This window comes from Octodon degus, unplaced genomic scaffold, assembly GCF_000260255.1.
Source record: "Octodon degus isolate 3935 unplaced genomic scaffold, OctDeg1.0 scaffold00086, whole genome shotgun sequence".
In the NCBI taxonomy this organism is placed as follows: Eukaryota; Metazoa; Chordata; class Mammalia; order Rodentia; family Octodontidae; genus Octodon; species Octodon degus.
Window position 1 is genome coordinate 10075682 of NW_004524662.1, and position 10720 is coordinate 10086401.

Genomic DNA, 10720 nt, shown 5'->3' on the forward strand with positions numbered 1-10720 from the left:
CATGCTTTATGGAAATCAGCATACAGATTCTTCAGAAAACTAAAAATATAAATGCATTTCATCCAGTTATACCTCTCCTTGATGTATTCCCAAGGAAGATAGATATCAATTGTACTATAGTAATATACATACATTCATGTTTACATCAATACAAAGTAGATGGGAAGGGACTGGCTGATGGGAGGGTCTGGAGGCAGCAAGATGGTACAGACTCAGGGCACCAGGAGGAAGGATGGGGATGTTGGCAATTACTATTATGGACAATTACTATTATGGCCTAATCCATCCAATGAAGCCTCACCGAATCTGCATGACTCACAATCTGTTGCTCAACTATGGCCTCTAACAAAAGATGGAAATCTATTATCCTCACAAGGCTGATGCTGAGGAGATGACCAAGTACCACAGCAAGGACTACATTAAATTCTTGCACTCCATCCATCCAGGTAACATGACTGAGTACAGCAAGCAGATGCAGAGATTCAACATTGGTGAGGACTGTCCAGTATTTGGTGGCCTGTTTGAATTCTGTCAGTTGTCCACTGATGTCTCTGTAGCAAGTGCTGTGAAACTTAATAAGCAGCAGACGGACATCGCTGTGAATTGGGCTGGGGGCCTGCACCATGCAAAGAAGTCTGAGGCATCTGGCTTCTATTATGTCAATGATATCGTCTTGGCCATCCTGGAACTGCTGAAGTATCACCAGAGAGTGCTGTATATTGACATTGATATTCACCAAGGAGATGGCGTGGAAGAGGCCTTCTATACCACAGACCAGGTCATGACTGCGTCCTTTCATAAATACGGAGAGTACTTCCCAGGAACTGGGGACCTATGAGATATTGGGGCTGGCAAAGGCAAGTATTATGCTGTTAACTATCCACTCCAAGATGGGATTGATGACGAGTCCTATGATGCCATTTTCAAGACGCTCATGTCCAAAGTAATAGAAATGTTCCAGCCTCATACGGTGGTCTTACAGTGTAGGCCAGACTCCTTCTCTGGGGATTGGCTGGGTTGTTTCAATCTAACCATCAAAGGGCATGTCAAATGTGTGGAACTTGTCAAAAGCTTCAATCTGTCGATGCTGATTCTGGGAGGAGGTAGTTACTCCATTTGTAATGTTGCCTGGTGCTGGACATATAAAACAGCTGTGGCTCTAGACACAGAGATCCCTAATGAACTCCCATACAATGACTACTTTAAATACTTTGGACCAGATTTCAAACTTCACATCAGTCCTTCCAATATGACTAACCAGAACACTAACGAGTACCTGGAAAAGATCAAACAGCGGCTCTTTGAGAATCTGAGAAAGCTTCCCCATGCACCTTGGGTCCAAATGCAGGTGAGTCCTGAGGATACCATTCCTGAGAAACATAGTGGTGAGGCGCAGAAGACCCTGACAAGTGTATCTCAGTCTGTTCCTCTGGCAAACAAATTGCCTGTGAGGAAGAGTTCTCTGAATCAGATGAGGAAGGGGAAGGTGGCTGCAAGAACTCTTCCAACTTCAAGAGAGCCAAAAGAGTTAAAACAGAAGATGAGAAAGAGAAAGAACCAGAAGAAAAGAAAGAGGTGACAGAAGAGGAGAAGCTGGAAGCCAAAAGGGGTCAAAGGCAAGGTCAAGTTTTGCCTAAGCAGCCCTCTCCAGCTCAGGCTTCGCGCCATGTTCCCTACTTTTTTCCCTTTAACTCAGATTTTATGTTTTTTCTTTCTCTGCATATTTATATTAAAATATATTAAATATAAATGTCCCCAGGGACTAGAGAGGAGCCAGGGCCCTTGAGTGCAGGGCAGCTATTCTGGGGAAACTTTTCTAGCAGCAACCACGCTCCCCACCCCTCCACAAGTCTTAGTTTTAAGTCATAAAGAGTACAGGTCTGGATGGAAGCGATGCAGCCTTAAGATGAAATCCCGACATGCCGAGGGCCTATTTAGTGTTAAGTGCTCTGGAAGGGGTGGCCGCATCTCCAGGGCCCCCTGTTCTTTGGGCTCCTATCATAACATCTGTCATTTTTCGATTGGTTCTTTTCTCACACCTTCACAATGACCCCGAATGAGCTAAGCAGCTCACACTGCCCTGTCTTCCCAGTTCTGCAGGTGGAGAGTTCTAGCTTCCTTTTCTTGAGATACTTTCTTTTTTTGTGAGACTCTTTGTAACAAAATGATACTTTTCTATAGAAACAAACCAACAAAGTGGATGGGCAAAGAAAATGAAAAATATATATAATTATATATTATATAACACAACATATATAGTAACATACACAGTATTCAACTTTAAAGAAGAAACTACGTTATATGCAGAAAAGAGGATGCCTGAATCTTTAACACAAAATATTAAGTGAAATATATATATATATATATATATATATATATCACATGATTATAACTATAATATATTGTAGACATACACTAATAAAAGTTTATTTCAAAAGAAAAAAAGAAGAAAAGGGAGTAATCCAGGGTCCAAGAACGATTGTGTTTTTGTCTGTGCTGTTATTGAGACTCTAAAACTGTGGAGGAAGTGGTTCTTGCTGGAGTGTAGTTATCATTAACCCAAAGGCAGGCGGGCCAGGCCTCACCAGTCCCCTGCTGACAGACTCAAGCTGCAATGGGAGGAGGAGGAGAAGGGCTGGGCTGCCTTTGCCCTGTATTTCCCTCAGAGCAATGGAGCCTCTCTTTTGGAGATTGTCCTAATTTATCCCCATTCATAGCATGTATTTTTCTTTCAATTTTAGGGCATGTGTTTTTAAATTAGTTCGTTTTCTCTTGTCCATGTCACCAAAATTGTAAACAGGTACTGAGTTAAGAAGATAAGCTACATGAGCCACTTTTGAGTCAATCTCTTACTAATGCCAGGGAAGAAATGAGTGCCGTCTGGGAAAGGACAAAATGAGCGTAATGGAAAGCAGTGATTTGACTCTTGGTAGAGCAAAAACATCACTGGGATATGAAAGAATATGAGAAAAATCCTTGAAGTGAAAAACCACAGGTTTCAAGAATCTCAGGCTGGCTAGCAATTCCATGTGCCGATTGCCATTTTATTTGTGAAGAGACCAAAAGAGGAGAAACTGACTTTTAAATATATGAGGCAAACATGATATTCTATTTACAAACATCATTAGAACAAATCCCTTTATTCATTAAGAGGCTGTAACTATATCTGTCCGCATCTTGTACAGCAATTAACCACTAGGAGGAATGTATGCAACGTGTTAATTATTGAAACTGTCCCACCAATTTGATTTGAAACTATCTCATTGCTATTTGTTTCTCAATAAAATTATGGGAAAAAAAAAAGAATGAGGGCAAAAAAAAAAGAAGAAAGACCTGTACTAATAGTGTCTAGGTAAGATATCATGTCTACATCTTGTACTATGAATACAATAAAGACAACAATATGCAGTGTATTAATTATTGTCATTGTCCTACTAAGCTGTTTTGAAACTGTCTCCTTCCTATTTCTTTCTCAATAAAATTAATTAAAAACAAAAAAATATGAGGCAACTGGCTTCTCAGTAAAATTCATGTAAAAACTTTATATATGTGCATTATCAATAATAAAGAAATACATAAAAATGGAGTGTTGAATAATGAGTTGAGAAATATTTTTCATATATTTGAAGTTATCTAGTCACACTTTTGACGTATTTTAAAATAATAGTGTAATAACTCAAAAATGAAAATCTGTATCATTTATTGAAAAACCATTTTTAAAAGTTTTTAAAAGAACATTCTTAACTATTTGAAAACATCACTGTATTATAAGGCTAAGATAGAAAAAAGCACCAAAGAGTTACAATACATTGCTTAATTCATTACTGCAACTTTCAGAAATTACCATGCACTGTGTTAAGATACTGATCTGTCTCTGCCACCATAAACTGACACAAAAATGCAAGGAAACTATGCTTGAAAGTAAAAACAAGGGCTGGGGAGATAACTTGGCAGTCTAAGCACCTGCCTGGGAAGGGCAAGGTCCCGAGTTTGATCCCCAGGACCCCATGCCTTGTGGGCCCCAAAACCCCAGGCACATACGTCATGCTGGGCCTGAAACCAGGTGTGTTGGTGCATGCTTGTAATCCCAGCATTTGCGAGGCTGAGACAGGAGAATCACTATGACTGAATAACATATCAAGACCCTGTATTGAAAGAATAAAAATACAAAAAAAGAAGTAAAACCCAATCTACCACAAAAGGAAATTATCCAAAATAAGCACCATGCTAAGGGCATTGAGTTGTAGGTCTTCTTTTATTTTCTCTTTTTTTTTCTTAGTTTTCTTTACAGTGAATACTACTCTTAACACACCTTTAAGAACAACCAATTGGTATACATGCTCCCGAAGCAAGCACAAGAACTACTGATTTGTAGTGCTGTGTTAATTGCTGTATAAACATTGCCTCAGTAATCTAATGATTAATAATGATTCTTACTTTATACTTGCAAAAACTAAGATTTAAAAAGACTATAAAGCATACCTCAGGCACATATCATACAGTTACCCGAAGCATGGTTGGTTTCATTTTCAAAGCTTGAATTCACTGTAAAATTTTAGCAAGTCACAGAAAAACTTTTAATATAGTAGCACTCCTGCCCCAAAATATGACATAATGTGTTAAAAGATATAGTGGAATAAAATATGGTTGGAATTTAGTTTTGTATGTTACTTTTTGGTAAAAAATATAGTGATTCTTTATTTTCCTTAAATTAATTCAGCTTCCAACTGTTCCATTCCTACTGAGAGCTTGGGGCAACAGATGTAGATAAGTTATTCATGCAGTTCTTTCACCTCTTGGTTGCACCAGGGAACCAGGATTATAAACACATTGAAGAGCTCTGTAAGGCCTCTGTGACCACTCATTCCCCATATCCACCTGTGTCACAGAAATAGCCATGGTCCAAACCACACAGCCTGCTCAGGTTGGGGTGATGCTACAGCCTTCACTGTGCTTGTTGTTTTATCAAGCTTTTGGCTTGATTTCTAGAGAGATTTGGATAGACATGGAAGATTGCAGTCATTCCTCTTTGGAGTCATGCATTGTCCATGGAACATTGTCAGAGAACAGTCCTTGTCCTTCAAAACAGCTCTAAAAATTAAAACCCCTGTTGGCTCTGTATGAAACTACTGCTTTCCCCATACTCTAGCTTGCCAACCTTTATGAAAGATAAGGCTTCAAATATCCAAGACTGATACCCTGTAGCTCCTTAAAGACATGACTGGGCTACTGCAAAACTTCCTGGAAGCCAAGTAGAGGACCTATGTTTAGGGTAATCAGTGTTTGTCATCTTTAAGTATTGGACCCTGGTTTCTCACCCCCTTATGCCAGTTGAGATACTAGAGCTTTCTCAATCACAAACAAGGGTGGAATAAATCCTTTGGTAAGTTCCAAAACATGAGCCTGTGAGTGCAAAGCATAGATTGCACCTTCCTGACTCCTAAGAAAGGTGCTGGCATTCTGCCCAACCTTGAACATTAAGAAGCAACTTAAAGCTCTAGCAAGTACTGAACATGTCATGTTTCTGCTGCATTCTGGTCTCAAATTCCATCCCCGAGGTTTAGGTTAACATTCTCCTAATTCTGCAGCGTAAAAGATCATAGCTTGAAGATCTATCAAAGCCCTTTTTGCAGACACAGGAATTGGGCTCTAGGAGGTTGCTATGTAGCGCTCCAGAGCACCTCTTCTGCCCCTGATCCCTTGAATGCTGTCCAGTAAATGCACGTTAAGCGAGAGCATCAGGTGTGATGTATGGTGATTTGATCTGCACAATATTTTGACAATATCAAGTTTTGTTTTGCTAGTTTTAATACCCATTGCCTCTGGCAACAGTGGACTGACAACTTCCTGTATGCTTATTAGTTGTTTCTGTGTTCTTTGTTCATAGTCCTTGCTGTTTTTCTACATTTAGAAATTTACTGAAAGCTAATTCTCTAATATCTATTGTGAATCTTTTCCTAAACTGGTTGTTTGTAACTTTATTTATAGTATGTATAAATCTGACTTTTAAAATTTATTTATTTATTTATTTATTATTTATTTATTTGCTATAGGGTCTCAGATGCAGCTCAGACTTGTAGTGATCCTCCTGTCTCAGCCTCCCCAGAGCTGGGATTACAGTTGCGCGCCACCATGGCAGGTTTCAGTGGCTGGCTCAGTGCAGGGCCAGCATGGCATGCAGTACCAGGGATTGAACCTGGAGTTTTGTGCTTGCCAGGCAGGTGCTTAGACCACTGAGCTATCTCCAGAGCCCAAAATCCTCAAATCTGACTTTTTTAAAAATAAAACTTTGTTTATTTTATTTATTTATTTACTAGATTCAGACTCATGGTACAAGTTCTCAGAGGGGATAGCCTCTGTCTCTTTGCATCTTTCCCTGATAGTTCTTCCTCTTCCATTCTCTTGGCCATGGGTTTAGTAGTATACTCTGTGGCCTTTTCCTTAATTTTCATAGAGGCTCTTCCTTCAGAACTATACTCTGATTGACTTTTTTTATGTTGTAGAACATGTAGAATAACAGGATGCTGCATCTTAGGCAACTTGATCCTGTAATTCTTTTCCCTTCTTTTTAAAGAGAGTTTGTCACAATATATGGGTGGACATAGTCTTTTTAGAGAGATCTGGAATCTTTATAGACACTTAATCATTTTGGGCCCTAGCTGATCAGACAGTATTATTAGTCACTCCAAGAATATTCTTTTCCTTTCAGATAGTAGCCAAGAGTATTCAAATTAGCATTCTTTCTGCAACCCCAAACAGGTGTGCACTTTCTTTCTCTAATATTTCTGCATACATCACAGGAATATCCTTATTCAGTAGCAGGTGAACATTCTGTTTCATGGGAACCATTGTTTGTACTTCCTATCATTGTGTTTGGCACAGAACCTCTTCACCTATTACCCAGAATGGCATCCACAACTTCTGCGGTCATCTGCTTCCACAAGCTTCTCAAAATAAGAGAGAAGGCTTTTGTTGATTATCTAATTTGGTGTGTTTCCAATACACCTTCTAGAATCTTCATCCTGAAGCATGCTTACCTCTGAGATACTGTAAGAAAGAGCAAGTCAAGCTTTTATCTATGTATTCGACATCTTATATTTCTCTCACAGGCCCTTTTGTTTTAATTAGCTTTCCCATTGTTGACATATAGTAACCAACATCCACAAATTTAAGGAAGAGTTAATTATTTTGATCATAGGTTCAATCCATTATTGGCTGACTCCAAAGGAAGAGAATATGGTGGAAAGTGTTGGTGGGGCCAACCTGCTAGGATCATGGTACCTGGGAGGTAGAGCTGGGGAAGAAAGCCAGAGAAAAAGAGGCCAGGAATAGAGACAAACCCCAAGTCCACACCTTTTTGATCTCTAGAAATACCTAGAAGTGTACTCCTGATCCCTCAGGGTTGATCCTAAAGTAGAAACTTTGTTGTTACCACCATATCTTCTTCCTAACTTTTCTATCATCTCATGGTCTCAGAGTTACTACTAGACTTGACTTCATGCTAGTAGTCAAAATTATGAGTTTTAAACTTTTAAGGTCACACTAACATACACACTTGAAGTCAAACAAAGATGCTAGAGAAAAGATTACATTGTCATTTTTCTTACAAATGAGTTCTAAATTAATAGTTGCAGAAAAAATATTTATATAAATAAACTATTATATGCGGACTTTCAGGTAGTAAATGTTATACCAAAAAGTGTTTCTATCAGTATTTGACATACTGATTAACTATTTTACCTTTCAGAGTGACGTGTTCTTGATAAGCGTATTTTTAACCCTTTCAATAAAACACTACTTTACTTAAGTATGTGGGACCTCTGCAGGGGTTCAACACCTTCTCCGTCTATTCCTCTCAGCCACCTGTCCTCATACATGGCTATCTCCAGTCCCATCTATGGGTATTTCTGGGCATGTTTGCTGCATAGTGCCTTTTTACATTTACCATACAACAATTGAAATTGTATTTCTTAGTAGCCAGCAAGGTACAAAAGAAATAAACTGTGATTGTAATTTTAATTAAGCAGAATTTACATTGTTTCTAGGCTGCCTGCCAATTTGCTATTTAGGAAAGTTAACCCAGATGCAGTTTAATCAGTCTGTCTTTTTTTTTTTATCACCAAATTATTTTCTCAAGATCAGATGAAGGAGAATAATATACCCTGAATGGTTATGCAGATATGCAGTTCCTAATTTAAGTGAGCACGAGCCAGCTGGCATTGCCCGTGCACCCTGCAGGTCCCTGTGCACTTCTGCATATGATCTGTGATATATTCATATCTGTGATATATTATGTAGTATTTCTGTGCCTATAGTCATATATTCTACTTTGTCTTATTCAATCTGTTTTAACAAATCTCTCAGTAGCTGGGATATGGCCTGTTTACCAAAATAGCTTTGGAAACAAATTCTAAGGCCATTGTAATAGATCTTCCATCAAGAAATATGTTTTTCTATTCTAAAAATGTCTTCTGAATAAGTTTGAGTTTTATGCACTCACAGAACATTGGAACAATTTATGTTCACCGTTGCCATAGCTAATTCTTGTACTCTCAAGTTTCATGTTTCATCATTTTTCTCTTAGTTAAAATGTGGGCAGGTAGGTGTGTGTACACAACAGTAGAACATCATGACATCACACTGGAATGCTTAATTTTGGGGTAAGTCAGAGTAAAATTGTGATCCCTGCCCCCAAGTGTCTGCACAGAACTAAAGTTACAGTTATAATGATAAATCGTGTGACACTCATAAATCTAGTATGTAGTTCAAAAGCAAGAGACAGAATGTTTTACTCAGTCTAAAATATGTTGGTTATTTTCCTGTAAAAATACGAAAAGGAAACATTTCATGTTTTCTACCAAAATGTAAATGGGCAAACTCATTCCCTGTTCCCTTGTTATGCCACCAGACCCAGCCCAGTCTTTCCCACCCGCCATACAGTAGTCAAGTAAGTGACGTAAGCATCCTAGGGCTGTGTGCCCTCTTTTCCTTCTCCCGCTCTTCTTGGTTTCAAGAGGCACTAGTCTCACAGCTTTGGTTCCCCTGGCTCTGGCTGTGGTGAGCAGTTAACGGTGGACGGGATCATCCAGGGTGTCTGTCTCCTTTCTGCCTGCGTGCAGCTTCGCAAATCCCGCCCTTGGCAGTAAGGCCAGCTGTGGCTCCATTTCCACTGCTGCTGGAAATACAAACTTCATTATATCTCTTTTATCACAGTGGGTGGCCTCCACCTGCTGTGCATCTCTGGATTGCCCCCCTCACTGCTGTTTGCTTTCTCAGCTCTTTTGTTACCCCAGAAATCCATTCTCTTCATTAAAGTCTCCTTTTCTTTTAATACAAAAACTTATTCAATGAATCTCCCTAATTATGGAAGCATGGTTCAGGCAACAATTTAACCATCAGCATCTTTTACACATTTTTCTATGCAAATACTGACAAATACATACATAGAATGTATAAAAAACAAAACTGATGTCTCAGAAGTTATGTCTACTTAAACTTGATAGCTAATTGCCAGTGACTTACAAGAAATGTATCAGGTAATACAACAAATTACAGTGTGTAGATTCTTCCTAATAGTAATCATACAAGAAAATCTGATAAGTTCCTTCTAAATTGGTTAAATTAGAGTATGCATAGTCAGTATGTTATGAATGAACAACAGAATCATGTTTATTACAAAAGACACTTAAGTTACAAAAACAAACTGTGTGAGCTTCCTGGAATTCATCTATCTATCTATCTATCTATCTATCTATCTATCTATCTATCTATCTCTCTCTCTCTCTCTATCTCTCTCTCTCTATCTATCTATCTATCTATCTATCTATCTATCTATCTATCTATATTTGAAAATGGTAATAGAAAAAAACAGCATTAGAAATGATACAAAATTGCACTAAACAAAGTAATAGGAATTCAACAATTGTTGCTGTATTGTATGTTGTTGTTGTCAAATTTGGTTGTTGTTTGTCAAATCATATCTGGTAACCTAAATTCTGTTGAGGTTACCAGATATGATTGTGCAAGATTGCTTTAAAGAAAAAAAAAAAACAAAAAAGTTATAAGATATTCGAAAGAAAAAAATAAGAACAAAAAGAGAAAAATTTTAAGCATTAACTACTTCTTTCAAAAGACCAGCAGAAATTGGCAGTACAGTTACCGAACTACCCTATGTATATTCCTAAATATATCTTTTCCCCTTCTTTCTTTTGTCCTTCTCTTCATCTCAGTTTTTCCTTCCCATTGAACAAATTCTTTCCCCTTTATGGTATCTATTGTATCTTTCTAATCTTATTTACTCTTTCAGGTTCTCATACCAGTGAGACTCTTGACCTACCCTATTGGTTTTTGTTTCCTGGCTAGGCTTTCATGATACACAGAATTTCCTCAGTAAACATGTAATAAGCTTTCAAGGCAGGGGGAGCCCAAGAATGTACAACTTCTTTTTCTTTTGTTCCATTCTCTCTCTCTCTCTCTCTCTCTCTCTCTCTCTCTCTCTCTCTCTCTCTTTCTTGTACAAGGTCTCTATGCAGCTCAGACTTTTAATTATCTTCTTGTATCTGCCTCCCCAGCCCAGAGATTACAGGCATGCACCACCACACCCATTCCAGCATGGCATAGCCCAGGGTTTAGGGGCCACATGGCATGTACTACCAGGCATTGAATCTGGGTCTTTGTGCTTGCCAGGCAAGCACTTAGACTATGAGATATCTCCCCAGCC

At 38.5% G+C, this 10720-nt stretch overlaps 1 pseudogene; it reads left to right on the forward strand.

The window, feature by feature from the left end:
- Nucleotides 1–201: 201 nt before the first annotated feature.
- Nucleotides 202–10720, forward strand: part of LOC101590358 — a 27689-nt pseudogene continuing 17170 nt past the window's right edge.